This window comes from Acinonyx jubatus, chromosome C2, assembly GCF_027475565.1.
Source record: "Acinonyx jubatus isolate Ajub_Pintada_27869175 chromosome C2, VMU_Ajub_asm_v1.0, whole genome shotgun sequence".
Taxonomy (NCBI): domain Eukaryota; kingdom Metazoa; phylum Chordata; class Mammalia; order Carnivora; family Felidae; genus Acinonyx; species Acinonyx jubatus.
This window is the reverse complement of record NC_069384.1, coordinates 33,045,468-33,065,826: the sequence shown is the minus strand read 5'-3', so window position 1 is coordinate 33,065,826 and position 20,359 is coordinate 33,045,468.

Genomic DNA, 20,359 nt, shown 5'->3' with positions numbered 1-20,359 from the left:
ATGGTAGTTTCATTGGTGTATATATTTGTCAAAGCTACTGAATTTCACACTTCAAATGGGTATAAACCAAAAAAGACTAATTTAGAGAAAAAAGAAGCAGATAATAGTACAGATGGATTTAGAACTAATCTATTTAATTATTTCTAGAGTTAAGCCTGTAGACACAGAAGGACTTGTAAGAGCTCAGAATAGTCACTCCTAAAGCAAATGAAGAAAGAAGTAATTCTCTGTCTTCCTCACCCCCTTTCTTTTCTTCCCTCTTCTCTCCCTCTTATGCACAGATAATATAAATGTAAAACATTTGTGTGATATTATGTGCAGTTTGCGAAAATAAGGTATTGGGAAGAACATTGGAAAATTTTCAAAAGTTCTTTTTTATAGTAAAAAATATCTTTAAAAATAAAAAGTAATTCACCTCCCTTGACTGTTTCTAAATTGATGAGGAAGGAATAATTTATGAGTCTATTTTTACATATTTAATTGATCCGTAATAGATATAATAATGGGTTACTGTTTTTTCCTCCAAAGTATCTTGTAATTAGTGTAAAATTGTTATAACAAGATTCATGCAAGCCTTAAATCATGATACATTTTTAAATTTAAAACTGCTCCCATGTTTTCCTTTAGGATTGATTTGAGTTAGCAAAATCATAAAGAATCTTACATTTGTGAAGAGGCATCTAACAATTATGACCCTAAAAGGAATCCTTCCATTTAGTTTTTTAACAGGTGGTTAAGCTACAAAATCTTAATCTTTACCAGATTAAATAACAAATGTTTACCCTTCTAAATCTCTACATATCTTACACATTCAGGAATTTCTTTCACATCAAGTATTTCTTGTCCATTTGTCTTTTTTTTTTTTTTTTGTCTTTCACCAATTAGGAAATCTATCTCTTCCTTCCATCTTTTTACTGTATTGTAATAGCAAAAGAGGTTATTATAACCCAGAAGTTTAGAAAGCCACCAACACTTTATGATACCTTTTATAGTGAGGGTCTGTATAGCTAATCATTCTGAGAAAAAAAAAATAAAAGGGAACAGGGATTTAATTGTGGCAGGGAAAGTTAATGGCCATAAACTTCATACTTTGGGGACAATTAAAGCCTGGTGCATCTTGTTGCTTGTTTGTTGCTGTTTATATTGAGTGATTCTGTAAGGTACCCTAGTACTAATAGGATCTCTAGTATGCATAACTATAAATGACAACATTGTTTCACACCATTACTCAGGTTGAGATAAATAGGGAATTGAATTAAAGTTAAGGTTATTTTTTCCACAGCCATGCCCTTGAAAACTTTAAAATAATTTAAAAAAATATTCTCAATACTTAAAAAAAATCTCAATAGTTACGTTCTATAATCTCGAGACACTCTTTTTCTGTTTTACATTGAAGAAAAAAATGGTGCATCATTTGAATCCACCAGAAAACTGGTTAATTAGCAAATAACAATGATAATAGCAGGAGAAGTGTCAGTATTAATAATAATAAATTAAAAATCAAGTTTCACTTGGACATTTTGACACTTCCCCTATAGAATAGGGTTGAGGACAACCATACTCGATAGCATTATCCAAACTGAACAGTCAGAATACTGAAAAGCCTTCCTCAATGATGAGGGTATATGCCTGAGATAGTCATAGATTCAACAGCACTCACAGAAGTCCCCATGCTGGACAGAGGACAGGAGTCAGAGGATGAAAGAACAAGTTTTCACAACCTTGCATGTTGGCACCACCCCAAATCTAGAGTAATATGAATCATGAATAGAATTGCTTTCAGTGAACCTGACCACTAGAAAAAAAAGGAGAAGTATCACAATATAGGAAAGAGGAAATTGAATTGCTCTCATTGGCAATAATATGGAGTGAGTGCTTGACATGAAGTTTTACATTACTCACTTGCATTGCAAGGTAACATTTATTTTAGCCTACCTGAATGTTAAGTAATATAAAGTACAATAGAAAATACTTCTTTATAATTCCCTGCAGTTATCCTTTTTTCTATCACCAAAGGCTATCGAACTTCTAATTTGTGTTTCATGAATGACTTTAGCATCCGTACTCCATTATCTGAAGTGGATCTCAACCCTCTACTCAATGGTAGTGGTGCTCCAACATTCAGACTCCACTTAATATTTGTCTCTTGGACTCATGGATTTTATCACAGTTGTTTTGTTTCTTTTTGTAAGGACTAGCATGTTTATTGCATTTGTTGTTACACATTTTTATTGTTAATTCAAGATTAACCTCTTTGAATAACTAAAAATGACTGCAATTTTTTTCATAGTTAGGTATATATATAAGTAAAATTATCTGTGTGTGTAAGACATATGTGAGATATTCAATTTCAAAAATGTATTCAACATCTATGTGTATTAGTATGCACGTAACAAAATTTTATACACGCATATTGCATTTTTTAGAAAGTAGGAGAAAAATACACACTATTCCTGTAATTATCAGTGATTATTGTTAAAGATAATTTACATTGTTGCACCATATGCCAACTAACAGGATATAAATTATAAAAAGGAAGTAAATTATTATACAAAAGAAAAAAAGATAAATTGCATTATTGTTTCTAACAAGTTTTTATATGAAAAACCACATACTTTTTTGGAATCTATCCTACAGAAAATTGAATAGATGTGAGCAAAAAATATATGTGTAAAGATGTTCACTGTATATAATTACTAAAAGGATAATTTAAAACAACATCAATTTCCATCGATTAACTACATGAATGATGATATGTATAGACTGAAAATAATTATAAAGACTTGTAAAAGCCATTTGTTTATATAAGAAATAAGTACATTTACTGATATTAAGGGAAAGAATCAATAAAGAAACAGCTAATAAGATTATTTTTTCTCTAAAAATACATGGCTAGGAAATTTTTACCAGTTAACTTTGTTACATTTGAAACTTTTATGGGCAGCTAGCATGATTTTTAAAATTCATTTGCTATTGAGAATAAGATATAAACAGTTCAACGTATTCATAGGACCAGGACATATGGATCTAAAATGTTTCATTTTTAGTAATTTATTAATTTTAATCCAACCATTATTATAACCCTAGTTTCTGTAATAAGAAAATTCATTTATTTTAACAAAAACCACTAGGGGCACCTGGGTGGCTCAGTCGGTTGCGCGTCTGACTTCGACTGGGGTCATGATATCCGGTTTGCAAGTTCCAGCCCCGCGTCGCGCTCTGTGATGACAGCTCAGAGCCTGAAGCCTGCTTCTGATTCCGTGTCTCCCTCTATCTCTGCTCCTCCCCTGTTCACATTCTGTCTGTCTCTCTCTCTCAAAGATAAATGAACATTAAAAAAATAATAATAATAATAAAAAACAGAAACCACTAATAGTTTAGATTTAACAAAATAAATGCAGGGCAGGGAGTGAAAGTAATATATAGGTGAAACACCACTAAGTTTACATCACTTGTGATTCAAAGACAAATTATTAAATACTACATATAATTTATTTCTTTTTTGCTAGTTTATTTTAATGAATCTTAATATCACACAGACAATTAAATTAAGCCAGAAACATAATCAAGTAAATAATAATCAATGAATAGGCATTTACTGAATCACCAAATGTTTTAAAATTTTATAGTTTTCTGAAAATAAGTGAAATATATGTAAAATGTACTCTATGGACATAAATGTTATTTATGTATATATCATGGTTCTAGACACAAAGGAAATACAGAAAAAGGAAACGTATTTATTATTAGATATGAGTCTACATTCAAAGAATAAAATGCATTGTATTTTTCATTTTATTTAATGGACACCTGTCCTTGTTACCATGGAAGTACGAATATGAACATACAGTTTGAATAATTTAGAATCCAAGAAAGTGTCCGTAGCTGCTCTCACAATCTAAATGGGGGACAATTGTGTTTATAGTTACTTTAGTTTCCAAGACAACATGATATGCATTCATGTGACTCTATGGAAACCAACAAACTTGTAATTGATGTTCAACCCTTGTGCTAGACAAACTCTGTGGGTTCTCAATATAAATGCTAATAGAAGGAAGGTGGGCAGCTCCCCACCTCTGTGTTTCAAAATTGTACATCCAAGTCTCAAATTACCTTGGCATATCCCCTACATGGAAGTTCTATATAGATATAATATTACATTATTATTTATGCCATACATAGAATATGACTTGATTTTTAGTGACAAAATTATTTCTAAACATTTATCAGAAGAAAACACAGTTTATCCCCATTTCTAATCTACTAGGGTTTTTCTGGATAAAACAAGGTTTTAGGAAAAATTCTTCTAAAAAAATTATAGCAAGAACTTTAACACATCATTCATTAAGAATTGCCAGACTGGATACCTGAAACCAAATTTCCTGCCATTTATATGTTTACTGATTCTGTTTAGCAAAGTTCAGTCCACACAGTAAGAAGATCCTGAAAATCCTCCAACAATAACAAAAATGAGCAAAATAAATGGCATAATAGTTATCTCTGATACACCGTCTTTTAATTTCCCTTAAAATCTTCACAAAGGCAAGTGCATACTTTCCATAAATCTAAAAATTTTAAATAATTAATATAAAATAATTACAATCTTCTACTAATTGCATGAATATTAATGTGGTAAAGCATGATTGTTAGGAAAGAAGCTCTGTGGAGGATTTAGTTCTCATTTTATAATTTCACAAAATTAGATCCATAGGATTTGTGCCATTGAAAAGTAGGCAACATTGGCTGTATTGAATATGCTCACATATGGGAAGAAGCTAGATCCATTTCCTCTCATTTCTTCCTTAAGCAGTGCTCAATAAACAAATTAAAGAATGATATGAATTTCAACCCAGGAAAAAGCGTAGAACTTAGAATAATAAGGTTGTGGGAACAATGGATAACTAGATCCAACATCTATAAATGGAGAAGATATTCACTGTCTTCCAAGTTAACTATGAGATAAAAACCATTCCAATACAAATACTAATGGCAGTGAGATGTTTTGCTAAAATGGCAGTGAGCACTGGTTGGTGATCAAAGGAATCTCAAACAATTTTACTATTGGCAAAAGTTTATTTTTCAAAATTACAATAAATTACCTTCATCTGAGCATCTGTTAGCAAATTAGCAACTAATTCAGGTGAATATACACCTTCCTGATCAATTCCTGGATATTCTTGTAGTGTTGCCAAGAAAGTATAGTATTTATTTTCCCTGTACATTTTAAGAAGTTCGTGGAATTAAAAATCATAAAGATACAAAGAAATAATTCCCTTTCACTTCATTCTCGAACCTCAGGCTTACCAAATGAGAATAGGAAGGAGATTAATCTCCCCATGCATTAAATAGAATGATACTTGACTATTACTTACTTTGCAGACACAATACCCATTCATAGTTGGCATGCAGATCATGTACTGAATGTGTTGAATAAAAGAATAATTGAATAATTGAATGAAATAATGTAAGAATAAGTCTTTGGTTATTCCAAGGACTTAGTTAACGAAGATATCCTTAATACCATCAAAGTGTCAATAATTTTGACCTCTATCTCACCAGGTCTTCACAATTTTTATTCAAGATGGGATAAAACTAAATTTTTAAGTGCCTTGAACAAATAATCTTTAATCTATTCATCACATTTGGTGAATTGCAACAAAAGATTAAAAAATGGGTGATATCTGGGTAAAATACCATATGTTAAGAAACACCTCTCCCTAATATTTAGAAGTTTAAAGGCTTACAAGAATTCTGACATATGTTGTCTGAATTCTACAGAAATTTCACTAACAATTGTGAAAATGGAAATAAACTGACTAATCATTAGTTTAACTATACTTCTACAGTACAAGGGAAGATAGAAAGATGATGCATTCTTTCCTCATTAGCTAACTTTCAAACCAGGGGTTGTCAGTCTATATCAACCAGAGAACAAGGCAGACATCCTTCTATTTCATGTATGAGGAGATTTATCCGCTTCCTATTCTCATTAGGTAAGCCTGAAGTTGGAGAATGCAATGAAACGGGATTATTTCTTTGCATCTTCATATTCTGTGAACTTCTTAAAATGTATAAGGAAAAAACAGTTACTGTATTTTCTTGGTAACCTTACAATAAGAACTTCAGAAACTGTTGTCAAAAAGATATTAGTTGAAAGCTACTTTTGTTGCCTAGAGTCAACTTTGGTCTTAAAACTTCCTTAATGGGGGCGCCTGGGTGGCTCAGTCGGTTAAGCGGCCGACTTCGGCTCAGGTCATGATCTCGCGGTCCGTGAGTTTGAGCCCCACGTCAGGCTCTGTGCTGACAGCTCAGAGCCTGGAACCTGTTTCAGATTCTGTGTCTCCCTCTCTCTGACCCTCCCCATTTATGCTCTGTCTCTCTCTGTCTCAAAAATAAATAAACGTTAAAAAAAAATAAAAAATAAAAAAAAACTACCTTAATGTATTCCAGGATGTGTATCTGGAATATCACATGTGTATATGTCACATGTACCTGCAGTTTTAAAGGAAAGGAATCACTAAGGTCTTTTAAAAGACATCCACAAGGGATGTTACCTGGTTATGCTATTCATTTTTAATTTGAATGCATTTTCATGTATAGCATCCTCTTGTAGCAATTATAGTTTTGAAAATGTGGGTACTAAAAAACACTGTATCTATACTTAATTCAGTATAACTTAAGGTATTTATGGAAAAGAATCTTGCCTTATGGATTTAATAAACAAAAATAACTTTAGGAAATCATATAGCTTAACATTCCATCGTTACCTAGGAGAAAACCAAGATCCAAAGATTAGTGACTAGCCTGCATTCAAGTAGTCTGTTACTTTAAAAACTAAAGTAATGCAAAATTATAAGTCAGACTGAGAAAGACAAATACCATATGATTTCACTCACATGTGGAATCTAAAACACAAAACAAATTAATAAATAAAAAGCAAAATCAGACTTGTAAATACAGAAAACAAACTGATGGGGGCGTCTGAATGGTTCATTCTGTTGCGTGTCTGATCACCTCAGGTCATGATCTCATGGTTCAGGAGTTCAAGCCCCGCATCCTCTGTGCTGACAGCTCAAAGCCTGGAGCCTGCTTCTGAATCTGTCTCCCTCTTTCTCTGCCCTGCCCCAGCTTGCAAGCTTTCTCTTTCTCTCAAAAATAAATAAACATTAGAAAAAAGAGAGAGAAGAAAGCAAACTGGTGGTTGTCAGAGGGGAAGGGATGAAAAAAATGGGTGAATGGAAGTGGGAGATACAGGTTTTCAGTTATGGAATGAATAAGTCGTGGGAATATAAGGCAAAGCATAGGAAATATAGTCAATGATATTGTGTGTATTTTATAGTGTTGTATGATGACAGAGGGTAGCTACACTTGTGAGCATAGCATAGCATAGAGAGCAGTTGAATCACTATGTTGTACATCTAAGACTAATTTAACATTGTGTGTCAACTGTACTTATTTTTTTTTAATTCACTGCATAATTTTCTTGTACAACCATACTCAGGATGTTATGAAATAAATTACTATTTGTTATAAAGGAAAATCTTAAAACCATGTCTGTTCTTTGTAAGTTTAGTAATAGATAAATTTCCCCAAAATTTTCCAAGTACCTGTGCCAAGATAGCTATCTATATGAAGATCAAAGATCAAAGATAGTCATCTAAATAAAGCTCTTTTTTACACTAAAAACATCATTTCCTCAGGAGTGCTTCTCAGGAGCACACTAGTATTGTTTTCTCCCTTTACATCCAAAGATCTACACACACACACACATACACACAAACAATGATCGTAACTTGATATAATATTATAGGCACACACACACACACACACACAAAAAAAAAAAAACCTTACCATGCTTTATGAAAGTGAGTATTATTGGGAAATTGCAGTTCAAAATGGTGATGTAGGAAGACTGAACTAACCTCTTTCATGGACCACACCAAATTATATCTGTTAATAGAACAATTCATCCTGAAGATCAGAGGGCTGAGTAAACTGCTACTGAACAACTAAAGACAGAGAGAACAGCAAGAAAACAGCAAGAGAGACAGTTTAAAAGAGTAGCATATACAGCCACAGCTCCAGACAGCCAGCAAAAGTCACTAAGCATACACATAGTCTGCACAAGAGTCACCATTCACAAGATCACTCTTTCAACTTTAGGAGAAGTAACCATTTTGCCTAATCTATAGAAATAAATACAAAAGTCAAGCAAAATACACTCCAAAAGAAAGAAAAAGAAAAAAAATCAATAAAAGAATTAAATGAAGCAAAGTAAAACAATATGCCAGATAAAGAACTTAAAGTAGTGGTCATAAAGATACTGGGCTGGAGAATAGAAAGGAAGAACTTAGTGAGACCTTTAATAAAGAGATAGAAAATGTTAAAAAGAGTCAATCAGAGTGGAAGAATACAATAACTGATACAAGAAAACACACTAGAGGGAATCGACAGTAGATTAGAGAATGCAGAATAGCATATCAGCAATCTGGAAGACAGGGTAAAGAAAAAGTACACAAGTGGAACAACATAAAAAGTTTTTCAGAGGGAGGCAAACCATAAGAGACTCTTAAATACTGAGGGTTGATGGGTGGGGCAGGGGAGAGGGGAAAATGGGTGATGGCCATTGAGGTGGGTATTTGTTGGGATGAGCACTGGGTGTTGTACATAAGTGATGAATCACTTGAATCTACCCTTGAAACCAAGAGCACAGTGTATGCACCGTATGTTAGCTAACTTGGCAATAAATTGCATTAAAAAATAATAATTAATAAATAAAAAGTCAAAAAAAGAAAAAGAAAAGAATTTTTTTAATGAGGATAGATTAAGAGATCTTTTGGACAACATCAAGCAAACAGACATTTCCATTAATTATAGTAGTCCCAGAAGAAGAAGAAGAAGAAAAAGAAGAAGAAGAAGAAAGAGATAAAGGTGTAGAAAATTTGTTTGAAGAAATAATAACTGAAAACTTCCCTAACCTAAAGAGGGGAATAGGGAAATAGACATCCAAGTCCAAGAAGCACAGAGAGTTGCAAAAACACCAAAGCACATGGCACATAATAATTAAAATGTCAAAGGTCAAAGATAGAGAATCCTAAAAGTAGCAAGAGAAAAGCAAACACTTATTTACATGGGAGAACCTATTATAAATAAAATGTGGAGAAGGAAATAAAAGGGAAGAGAAGAAGACAAAAAAGAAAAACATATATTTTTTTTACAATGTGTTTGAACTTAAATGACCATCAAACTGATATGGACTCTTATTAAGATGTTAAATGCAAATCTCATGGTAACTGCAAACCCAAAACCTATGGTTAGACACACAAAAAAAAGAAAGAAAGAAAGCTAAACAAAAAATTATAGATATTTATCAATCACAAAGAAAGGGAGAAAAAGAAGAAGAAAGGAACAAAGAAAAACTATAAAAACAATGAGAAAACAAAATTTTAATGGCAAAAGTGCATATTGATCAATAATTACTTTAAATGTAAATGACCTAAACGCTTCAATCAAAAGACATAGAGTGGAGGAATGGACAAAAAAACAAGACCCGTCTATATGTTACCTATAAGTGACTCACCTTAGACCTACAGACACATACAAAATGAGAGTGAAAGGATAAAAAAACATTTACCATGCAAATAGAAGTGGGAAAAAAAAAGCTAGGGTAGCAATACAGATCAGACAAAATCAGACTTTAAAACAAAGATTGTAACAAGAGATGAAGAAGGGCCTAACAGGGATGACTGGGGGGGCTCCATTGGTTAAGCTTCCAACTTCAGCTCAGGTCATGATCTCAAGGTTCATGGGTTTGAGCCCTGCGTTGGGCTCTGTGATGACAGCTCAGAAGGAACTTTCTTTAGATTCTGTGTCTCCCTCTCTCTACCCCTCCCCCACTACTCTCTCTCTCTCTCTCTCTCTCTCTCTCTGTCTCTCAAAAAAAATTTTTTTAAATGAATAAAAAAATAAAAGGACCTAACTTTATGATAAAGGGATCAATCCAACAAAAAGGTATAACAATTCTAAATATTTATAAACCCAACCACTGGATAACATAAACACATAACATAACATAAACACATAAAGCAAATGTTAATGGACATAAAGAGAGAAACTGATGGTAATACAATAATAGTAGGGGACTCAACATTCCACTTATGTCAACGAATAGATCATCCAGTCAGAAAATCAAGAAGGCAGCAATGTTTGAATGACATATTGGACCAGATGGACATAACAGATATATACAGAATATTCCATCCAAAAATAACAGAATGCACATTCTTTTCAAGGGCACATGGAATATTCTCCAAAATAGATTACATATTAGTCCATAAAACAAGCCTCAATAAATTTAAGAAGATTGAAATCATACCATTCATTTTTTCAACCACAATGGTGTGAAAATGGAAATAAATTGCCAAAAAAAAAAAAAGGAAAAAAACACAAACACATGGAGACCAAACAACACAATACTAAAACGACTAATGGATCAATGAAGCAATCAAAGAAGAAATAAAAACAAAATACATGGAAACAAATGAAAATGAAAAGACAAAGCTCCAAAATCTCTGGGACACAATGAAAGCAGTTCTAAGAAGGAAGTATACAGCAATACAGGTATACCTCAAGAAATGAGAAAAATCTCAAACAATATAACCTTATGCCTAAAAGAACTAGAAAAAGAAGAACAAGCAAAGCCCAAGGTGAGTAGAAGAAAAGAAATAATAAAGATCAGTGCAGAAATAAATGGCAGAGACTAAAAAAAAAATAAATTAAATTAAAAAAAAGAAAAGAAAAAAAAATAGAAAAAATTGATGAAACCAAGAGCTCGTTCTCTGAAATGATAAGCAAATTGACAAACCCTTAGCCAGACTCATCAAAAAAAAAAAAAAGAGGAACCAAATAAAATCAGAAGTAAGAGAAGTAACAACTGATATCACAGAAATGCAAAGAATTATAAGAGAATACTATGAAAAATTATATGCCGACAAACTGGAAAACCTACAAGGAATGTAGAAATTCCAAGAAATATATGATCTTCCAAAACTGAACCAGTAAGAAATAGAAAATCTGAATATATGAATTATAAGTAATGAAATTGAATCAGTAGTCAAAAACTGCCCAAAAAATAAAGATCCAGGACCAGATAGATTCACAATTTTACGAGACATTTATAGAAGACCTAAATACCTATTTTCCTCAAAGTATTCCAAAAAATTAAAAAAAAAAAAGAAAGCTTCCAAATATATTCTATGGGGCTAATACCACTCTGATACCAAAACCAAAGCCATCACAAAAGAGAAAACTACAGACCAATATTCTGATGAATATAGATGGAAATAGCCTCAACAAAATATTAGCAAACTTCATACAACAATACATTAAAAAATCATTCACCACAATCAGGTGGGATTTATTCTTGGGTTGGAAGGAAGATTCAGTATTTGCAAATCAATCACCATTACACCACATCAGCAAAACAAAGAATAAAAATCATATGATCATTTCAATAGATGCAGGAAAAGCATTCAACATGATTCAACATCCATTCATGGTAAACACTTGCAGTAAAATGGGGTCAGAGGGAACATACCTCAAAAATGAAGATTACTAGACATACCCAGGATCAGTGGTGCTGCATTTTTTCCTCTGGTTTAGCCTTTACGCAGTATTATAGTTTTAAGTGTAGTTGAAGAACCATTTGTGGGGGACCTCAGTGCATTTTTTTAAAAAGCAGTATAAATTAATGCCACACAGTAAAACATGTAATGTTTGAATTTTTCTAACATTAGGATTTATTCAAGAAGTTTTTGTAAAACTGATTTCCTCTTCTCCCATTGTTTTTAACCTATGTTATAATTGGGAGATAAATTAAGACTTTTAAAAAAAAATAAAACATGTCTGCCCAGGCTTTGAGATTTTTCCAAATCCTGAATGAAATTTGAAGCTACTTTCCTGTGTTCAGTTTAAGCTTGTGGCTGAACAATAATTCAAGATTGTGAGATCTGACTGCATCTAAGATATTGCCATTGGTGGGAATTGTTCTCATCTAGGCATTTAATTCTGTGAGGCATTTGGAAACATCCACTAGGTCTGTTCATTTACTTGTTCTTACTGTAATGCAAGTCCTTTTAAAAAATCGTATGTTTGCCTGTGTTTCACCAATCAAGACATAATGAAATTTCCCAAACCTTTGGGTAAGAGTTAGAATTCCTCGAAGTTATAAAAGCCATAAATAAACTAAGATCTATTACTCAAAGAAATGAGTCTTCTCCGAGAAATTCTATATTCCAGATGAGTGGTACAGTTTAAAACTAAGTTTTTTTCTTCTCTTTTTTAAATCTTTTGTATTTTCATTATCAAAATATATCGCTCTAACTAGCAAATGATTTTTGACGGGGAGAAAAATATGATTCATTAAGATACCTTGAAAGCTTTCATAAACATCATCTCAAACTTTAAGAACATAAGTTGATCATGCCATTAGCAACGTAAAGAATGAGTTCTGTCATAGGTGGGAGGCTCTGTTTAACTCTTGAGTGTTAGCAAAAGGAAAGTTATGGAATTCTCTAAACTAGGTTCTTGATATGGCATGAAATGAGTTACTTTACCTCGTTAAACCTTACAAAAACAAGATAAAAACCATTTGACTTCTGGAACAAGGCCAGTGCAATAATTTTATGATTCCACATGATTTTGTTTTTTTACATATATTCTCTGCTGAGTTGTCATGACAAATCAGTCCTGCTTAGTAGTATAAACTCCTTAACTCTAGGTTAGCCCTTAACCTCTGTAATTTAAAAACAAAATGAAGTCATTGCAATGAAGGCCACTATTAAGTAGGAATTTTTTCCATCGTGGAAGAGAACGGGAGATATAGAAGTAATAGGCCTTTGATATTAGAGCAGTAATCCAGTAATCCTGAATTAATTTACCCATAAATGAGTTGATGTCTTGTAAAAATGAATAAATAAAGAACCTTAAGGAATGGGAAACAGAGTTACCTCTTTGGGGGCAAAGGAGGAAACATTTAGGTGTAGTTATTGTACTTGGTTACAAAAAGAAAACACAGCACATACATATTTTAGCACTTGAGAGATGAATATTAAAGGGGAATATATTAAATCTAGTAAAAATTCTTCATTACATTTTTTTTTTAATTCTCTTAAGGATAGTTCCAAAGTCAATGGATTTGGCAATTACAAATATTCATAACTTAAAGTTAACAATCTAAGTTAGACTCTTTAGTATTTTACTTGGGACTTACCATTGCAAAACTATCGAAGATAGACCAATTTTCAGATGTGGTCCTTTTCTCCAATATTTTCTAACTGGCATACTAGAAAAATGAGTTTATTGATCTCAGAGATAAGCAAACATATTTTGGTTTACCCGTTCTAAGAAATAAAGGGTTCTTCTTGGGGTTAAGAGATTTATAGCAACGTTTTATTAGCATTTATTTCTTTTACTTTTACTATGTGCTTTTCCCCCTTACCTTTTGGATGCATTTAAGATTACAAACTTGTCTATAAATCAGTCAAGCAGTACTTATTAACTGCTTACTCTTTGGTTCCAAGTTTAATCATTCAGCTCTATATTCAATCATATCTATAATTTATCATCACATCTAATATTCTGTCTGCATGAGAAAATTCTAGGCATATTTCTTGATAGATTTTTATTTTTAATCCCACAAGCAGTACCACTAAAATTATGAGATACTTGCAGATACATTAAAGTATTATTTTAGAATTATCTGAGGCTTTTTTTCATTGTCTTATTGAAAAGCCTCATGAAATAGTTTCATTCAGGATTCATTTTCTGATTAATGTGAAACCTAATGTCTCCAATTAGGACACATTTCAATAAATTAGTAAATTAAAAGTGCCCACCTTGCACCTGTATTGCACTGGATAGTTATCTCATTAGACTTCTTCTAATTTATTTTTTATTTGAAGATTTTTTGTTTGTTTGGCTTTGGTGACCAATGTCCCTTAGTCAAACTCTACATGCTAACAGAGACATGCAGCTACTATTTTTTCTGTTTCAATATATAAAAAATAGACTAAAGAGATTTCCTTTATTGGAAATGGTGGTAAAATAAAGACCAGATACACTGTAAACACTGTAAACAAAACAATGAGGATCTGAACCAAATACATATAATGATAGTTTCCAGACATTAAACAATACGCAGAGCGTGACTGGGATCTGAGAAAAGAAACAAGCCATGTGAGCTCAATGACTAGCCTAACTAGTAAAATATTTGGAGGAGGGAGGAAGGAGTAGGGAGGGGGAATCTTAAAGAACCTAGAAAACCTAGAGACCTTGCTGAATTAAGAGGACAGAGACTGTGGTTGGGGAGTAGAATAGCTCTTCCAACTGGAAAATGTGAGACAGAGTTTGATAAAGGAGGGAGATACAGAAACAGCTACAGATATTTAAGTAAAGTTTGCCTTATTTAAATAAGATCCTTTGCTGGGTTCCTGACCACTCAGCTATAGTGAGAAACTCGACAAGGCCAGGCAAAGAACCTCAAGGAATTGTAAGATGAAAAATTCCCAAAGTTGAAGCAAAAGAGGGATACATTCAAACTCCAACAAGGCAGAGTGAAGAACTCCTAGAGGTTAAATAGGTCATACATTAGAGACCAAAAAGGGACAACAACTGTAGTAGAATTGAAGTATTCTTAAAGTGAAGACTAATTTAGACCTTCTATAGAAATCCTTAAAAATAGACTTCAAAGTAGGGGCACCTGGGTGGCTCACTTGGTTGAGCGTCTGACTTTGACTCAGATCATAATCTCATGGCTCAGGGGTTTGAGCTCCACATGGGACTTGCTGCTGTCAGTGCAGAGCCTGCTTCAGATCCTCTGTCTCCCTTGCTCTTTGTCCCTCCCCAACTTGTGCGCTCTCTTGCACGCATGCTCTCTCTCTCTCAAAAATGAGTAAACATTTAAAAATAAAATAGACCTTAAAGCCATCAAATTGATCTATAAGTAACTGCAGGTTAAAACAAGCTTCACATTCTTTCAAGGAGCTGACTGAATCCAGTCAACCTATAACATTTATAAGGTCCATCATCCTATCAAAATAAATATTAGAGCCACGGAACCATATACAATAGATACATAATGTATGATGTTATACATATGAATTTCTAAAATCAAACAGAATAAAAATAAACAAGTGTAATATATAGTGGAGAAAGCTGATTTGTCATTTGCAGAGGTCGAAGGATGGTGTAGGGTCTTAAATGGGAAGGGGTACAAGGCAACATTTTAGAATTCTATATATTTATTGTTGTGGCCATGATTACAGGGATACATAAATACATACATTTGTTAAATTTTTTAGACATGTTCAGAGGTGCCTGGGTTGGCTAGGTTTGTTAAGCATCTGAGTCTTGGTCTCTACTCAGGTCATTATCTTATGGTAGTGAGATCGAGTCCTGCATCAGGCTCCAAGCTGACAGCATAGATCCTGCTTCGTGTTCTCTCTCCTCCTCTCTCTCTCTGTCCCTCCCCTGTTCATTGTCTTGCTCTCTGTCTCTCAAAATAAACTTAAAAAAAAAGTTTTATATGTGTGTATTTAATATCATTGCATTTGGTTTTATTTACAAGCTACATAAATAGAACTTATTAAAAATAGATGAAGGGGATTTAGAATTCTATATTATACATTATTTTAATTAACAGCATTGCTTAATTAAAAAATGAAGGAACTGATGTAAGAAATAAAATAATGTTTTAAATATTTGTAGCAAGTTTAAAAACAGAAATTATTTGCAAAGAAATAAAAAAATAAACCAAAGCAGGAATCAGAAAATAGCCATTTTAGAGGTTGAACTCAGATTGACCAATCAGACCAATCAGGGAGTGGATGTTTTATTCTGAGACTAGTAAGAAATAAAGGAACAAACATCAAACTCAGAGAATTTTCTGGTTAGAAATTTATTCCTGGTCCAAATTTGATTCTAAAATAGCAGAGCTTTCTTTTCTTAAGGGCAAGAAAAACTAAGACAGCTCTCCTTAGCTACTCTACAGCTAAAAGCAGAGCTGAACTAAGAAAAAGAACCAGTTTTCTCAGGTAATTAGGTCTGTGAGGTGAAAAGAATAGATACTGAAATTGGTTTTCATAGTTTTGTTTTTATGTCAATATTTTTCATATATCATATTGGTTAATATAACATAAAGTTCATATACTCTAAATAGTGGTGGTGGAAAGTGATGGATGGCCTGCCTCAAAGAATGGATTCTAAAAGTAATATGTCCAAGGCATTTTCTAAAGAGGAAATATAAATATATATATATATGTGTATATTTATATATGTATGTATATGTATATATTTATGTGTATATGTATGTATATGTATATTTATATATGTATGTATATATATGTATATATGTATATGTATGTACATATATATGTATGTATATGTATGTATGTATATATGTGTATATTTATATGTGTATGTATATGTATGTACACATGTATATGTATGTACATATATATGTATATGTATATATATGTATATATATGTATGTATGTATATGTGTGTATATTTATATATGTATGTATATGTATATTTATATATGTATGTATATAAAACATTCTTGTTTGATGAAATATGATGGGATTTTACTACTGCTTATTGAAATGACAGAAATATAAGCTCATTTGGAGGATGTTCCAGACATAAATGTTAAAATTGTACAGTGCATAAATCTCCTGGAAGTCTCTCTAGTGTTTCTGATAAATCTAGTAGAAGAATGAAGACTGGTGGGAGAGCAAGCCCTCGAGGCAACTGCCCAGAGTGGCAAGGCTTCCTGGAGGCAGCGCTTGGTATGCTGGACCTCACTGTTCTAAACTTCATTACAGTTCACTTTTTTTTTTTAATTTTTTTGATGTTTTATTTATTTTTGAGATGGAGAGAGACAGAGTACGAGCGGAGGAGGAGCAGAGAGAGAGGGAGACACAGATTCCAAAGCAGGCTCCAGGCTCTAACCTGTCAGCACAGAGCCCAACGTGGGGCTCAAACCCACGAACTGTGAGATCATGACTTGAGCCGGAGTTGGACGTGTAACCGACTGAGCCACCCAGGCGCCCCAAAGTTCACTTCTGAATTTTTTTTAACAATATCCCAAGTGACTTAGCAAAACTAGGAGTCTGTATCATGTAATTACTTTGGACCAGGCTCATAAATATTATTTATCTTGGCCCTAGACTGCTTTAAAGATATCTCACAGAAGATCCATAAGGGTTTTGAGTAAAATCTCTGTTCCAGTCATTGGCTTTGCTTCTTGCATGGTTAGTGATGATGGCCAAATCAGAAAGACTTTTAGAATAACAGAATGATGAATCTTACATAGATATAGAATCCTAATGCAATATTTAAAATACTATGTAATTTTGAATAATTTTGAGGTTAAATTTTTTTTAAAAAATCTTTGACCCATTTAAAATGATCTGGCTCAAGGGCTGGTCCTGCATATGACATTTGTATTTCAAGGTTTGGGAAAAATAACCATAACTCTGCGGATAAGCACGGTTGCGTTTTATGATCTGTGACTACGATAGCATATTATCCATAAAATAGTGGTGCATTGTTTAATGTAGATGACTCCTAAGAGAGCTTCTTTTTGTACTCTTGATTTATGCTCCTAAAGCAAAGATAAATGCCCCGCTTAAACATTTTATTACAGTCATACTCATGTATGATCTTGTCTAAGGAAGCTATAAGAATTATGAAAAAAGTGTATAGGACACATAATTTCATGCTCTATTGATACAGAAGGTCAGCATCTACTTTGGTGAGTCTGATAATATCTTGACTTTAGGTTTTTTAACTGCCATGTTTTCCTGTGATAAATACTTATCAGTGACTTAGATATTTGTTTTCTCCTCTAAGAACATCTCCTTTAATGTTGTGTGGTTATAAATTAAAATTTGAGAATATATACATGAAGAGTTTACAATAAAAAATTCCATTTTATCCTTCTACATAAAGGATAACATTGAATTTCTACTTATCCTTATGAGTTTTGGAGGATTATGTTTTTCCTCTTTTCTTCTCACTTTGCCTCTTCTCCTCTTCCTTTGCCTCCAGCAACTAGGCTCTTCTTGTCATCTGAAGCCATAATTCGACTCACACCAGTCATTATTAAATGTAACTTAACATTATATTCATTTTTTCTGATGTCTGATTCTGGGATTGTCACTTTCATTGTGTGTAGATGCCCATCTGTGTTTTATCAAAGTTATTTAAACTGAGTTTCCTCTTTCTCTTGATTACTTTTCAACATCTGCTCTCGAGTCATATTCACTCTATATTTTAAGAGATTCTTATTTATTTTTATCTTTGCATATTCTAATGGCTCTTTATAATGAATACACTTAAAAATATATTAGCTATTCTGAGATAGTCCACAGTATATATGATTTAGCATTCTACAATGACACGTGTTCAAATTCTCAATGTCTATATGCTTTTACTTAAAGAACTATAAATATATAATACAGATACATATACATTTATATGCATAGACATATATACAATAAATATGTAGACCTGTATGATGAAAATGTAGAAACAATATCTATGTCTATATCTATATCTATATCTGTATCTGTATCTGTATCTATATCTATCTATACGCTACACAGCATAATAGATGGAACATTATCAGTAGCATTTTGTTTATGTCTCCTTACATTGGTCATTCATCACACCCAAAGAAAATCATTCTCAAATTAGCGTTTGCTATTCCTCCACTTACAGGCTGTAACTAATGTATACTGTCTAGCTTTGCATGGTTTTGAAATTTCAATACATGAAGTATAACTGTGTTATATGTGTGTTATATGTGTGTTATATGTGATACTTTGCAACCTGCCCTTTCACTCGATTTTACACTCCTGACAATGACATGGATTTGCACTTCTCCAGTTCACTTGCTTTTTACTGCTGTTTAATAGTTCATTTTATGAGTGTTCCATGACTCATTTTTCTATTCTTTGTTGGTAGACATTTAGTTATCCCAGGGCTTTTGTATTATAAATGCTGCTATAGATATTTGGAGGCATGTCTCCATTTGCATTTGAATGAAAACTTCTTTGAGGACATTGGCTGAGACTGTTACTTCAGTTTTACCTGATTACTTCAAATCATGCCCACATTGATTTTCTCAACCACAGTGCCATCGTAAACACCTAGGTTCTTATCTTCACTGATGGTTAGCGTGTCAAACCCTTCAATTTTCATGTTTGGTGAGTTTAAATTTGTATTACTTTGCAGTTTTAATTTGCATTTTCTTCTGAAGAATAAGGTTAAATAAATTTAATTTCATTTTAAAGTAATTTCATTTGAGCAAAAACTAATTTTACTTCAAAGTTTACAGGAGTAGCTTTTGATTTCTGCTATATTAGTAAAACATTCCATTTGAGAAACAAAATGGCTCATGATTCAAAAATGATGAATGAAATAATGTCATCTCTGTTTTATTTTTGTTAAAAAGTACATTCAATCTTTTGTGAACATGATTAATTGGATGCCTTAATTTTAACTGAAACATAATTGAAACAGTAATTCATTTTTTATTATGTTTCAAAATCTATAGTGCAAAAAACCCACTAATTTTAATTTATTTAAAATGAAAATGGGCTCTTTTTTTTTTTAAGTTTACAAGTAAAGCTGAAACCAGGAAAGGCACAATTTTGTATGAACTCATTGGAAGAGACCATTAGTATTTAGTAAATAACATCATAGGAAGAGTCAAGTTTGGTTATTTTCCATTAGAAAGATTTTACATTCTCTTTTGGGTTACTTTTTAATTTTTCTTTTTCTTTCATTTCTCTTTTAAAAATGTCTTATGGATTCACTCCTTTAAAACAAAGACATTCATAGAAATGTCATTAAATCTTGCTTATCATTTAATAAGTAAATTTTTATAATGTCAAGAGTAATGAGATTGCCAATCAGTGAAATATGTGGTGTATTAAAATGTACATATGAAATGGGAGTATCAGTGAAAATGCCATAGCCTTAGGAACTTTGATTGAAATAAACTCAGTTTTCACAAATAAAAATTAAAAAGAAAAGTGTGTTTGCAAATATGAATAAATCCAGAGGCACCTGGGTGGCTCGGTCAGTTGAGTGTCTGACTTCAGCTCTGGTCATGATCTCACAGTTCATGAGATGGAGCCCGTGTGGGGCTTTCCGCTGTCAGCACAGAGGCCATTTCTGATTCTCTGTCCCCCTCCCGCACTCTTTCTCTCTGTCTCTCTCGAAAATAAATATTTTAAAAAAATATATCAATAGGTCCTAAAGTGTTACATCATGTATGTTAAGTAAAGAA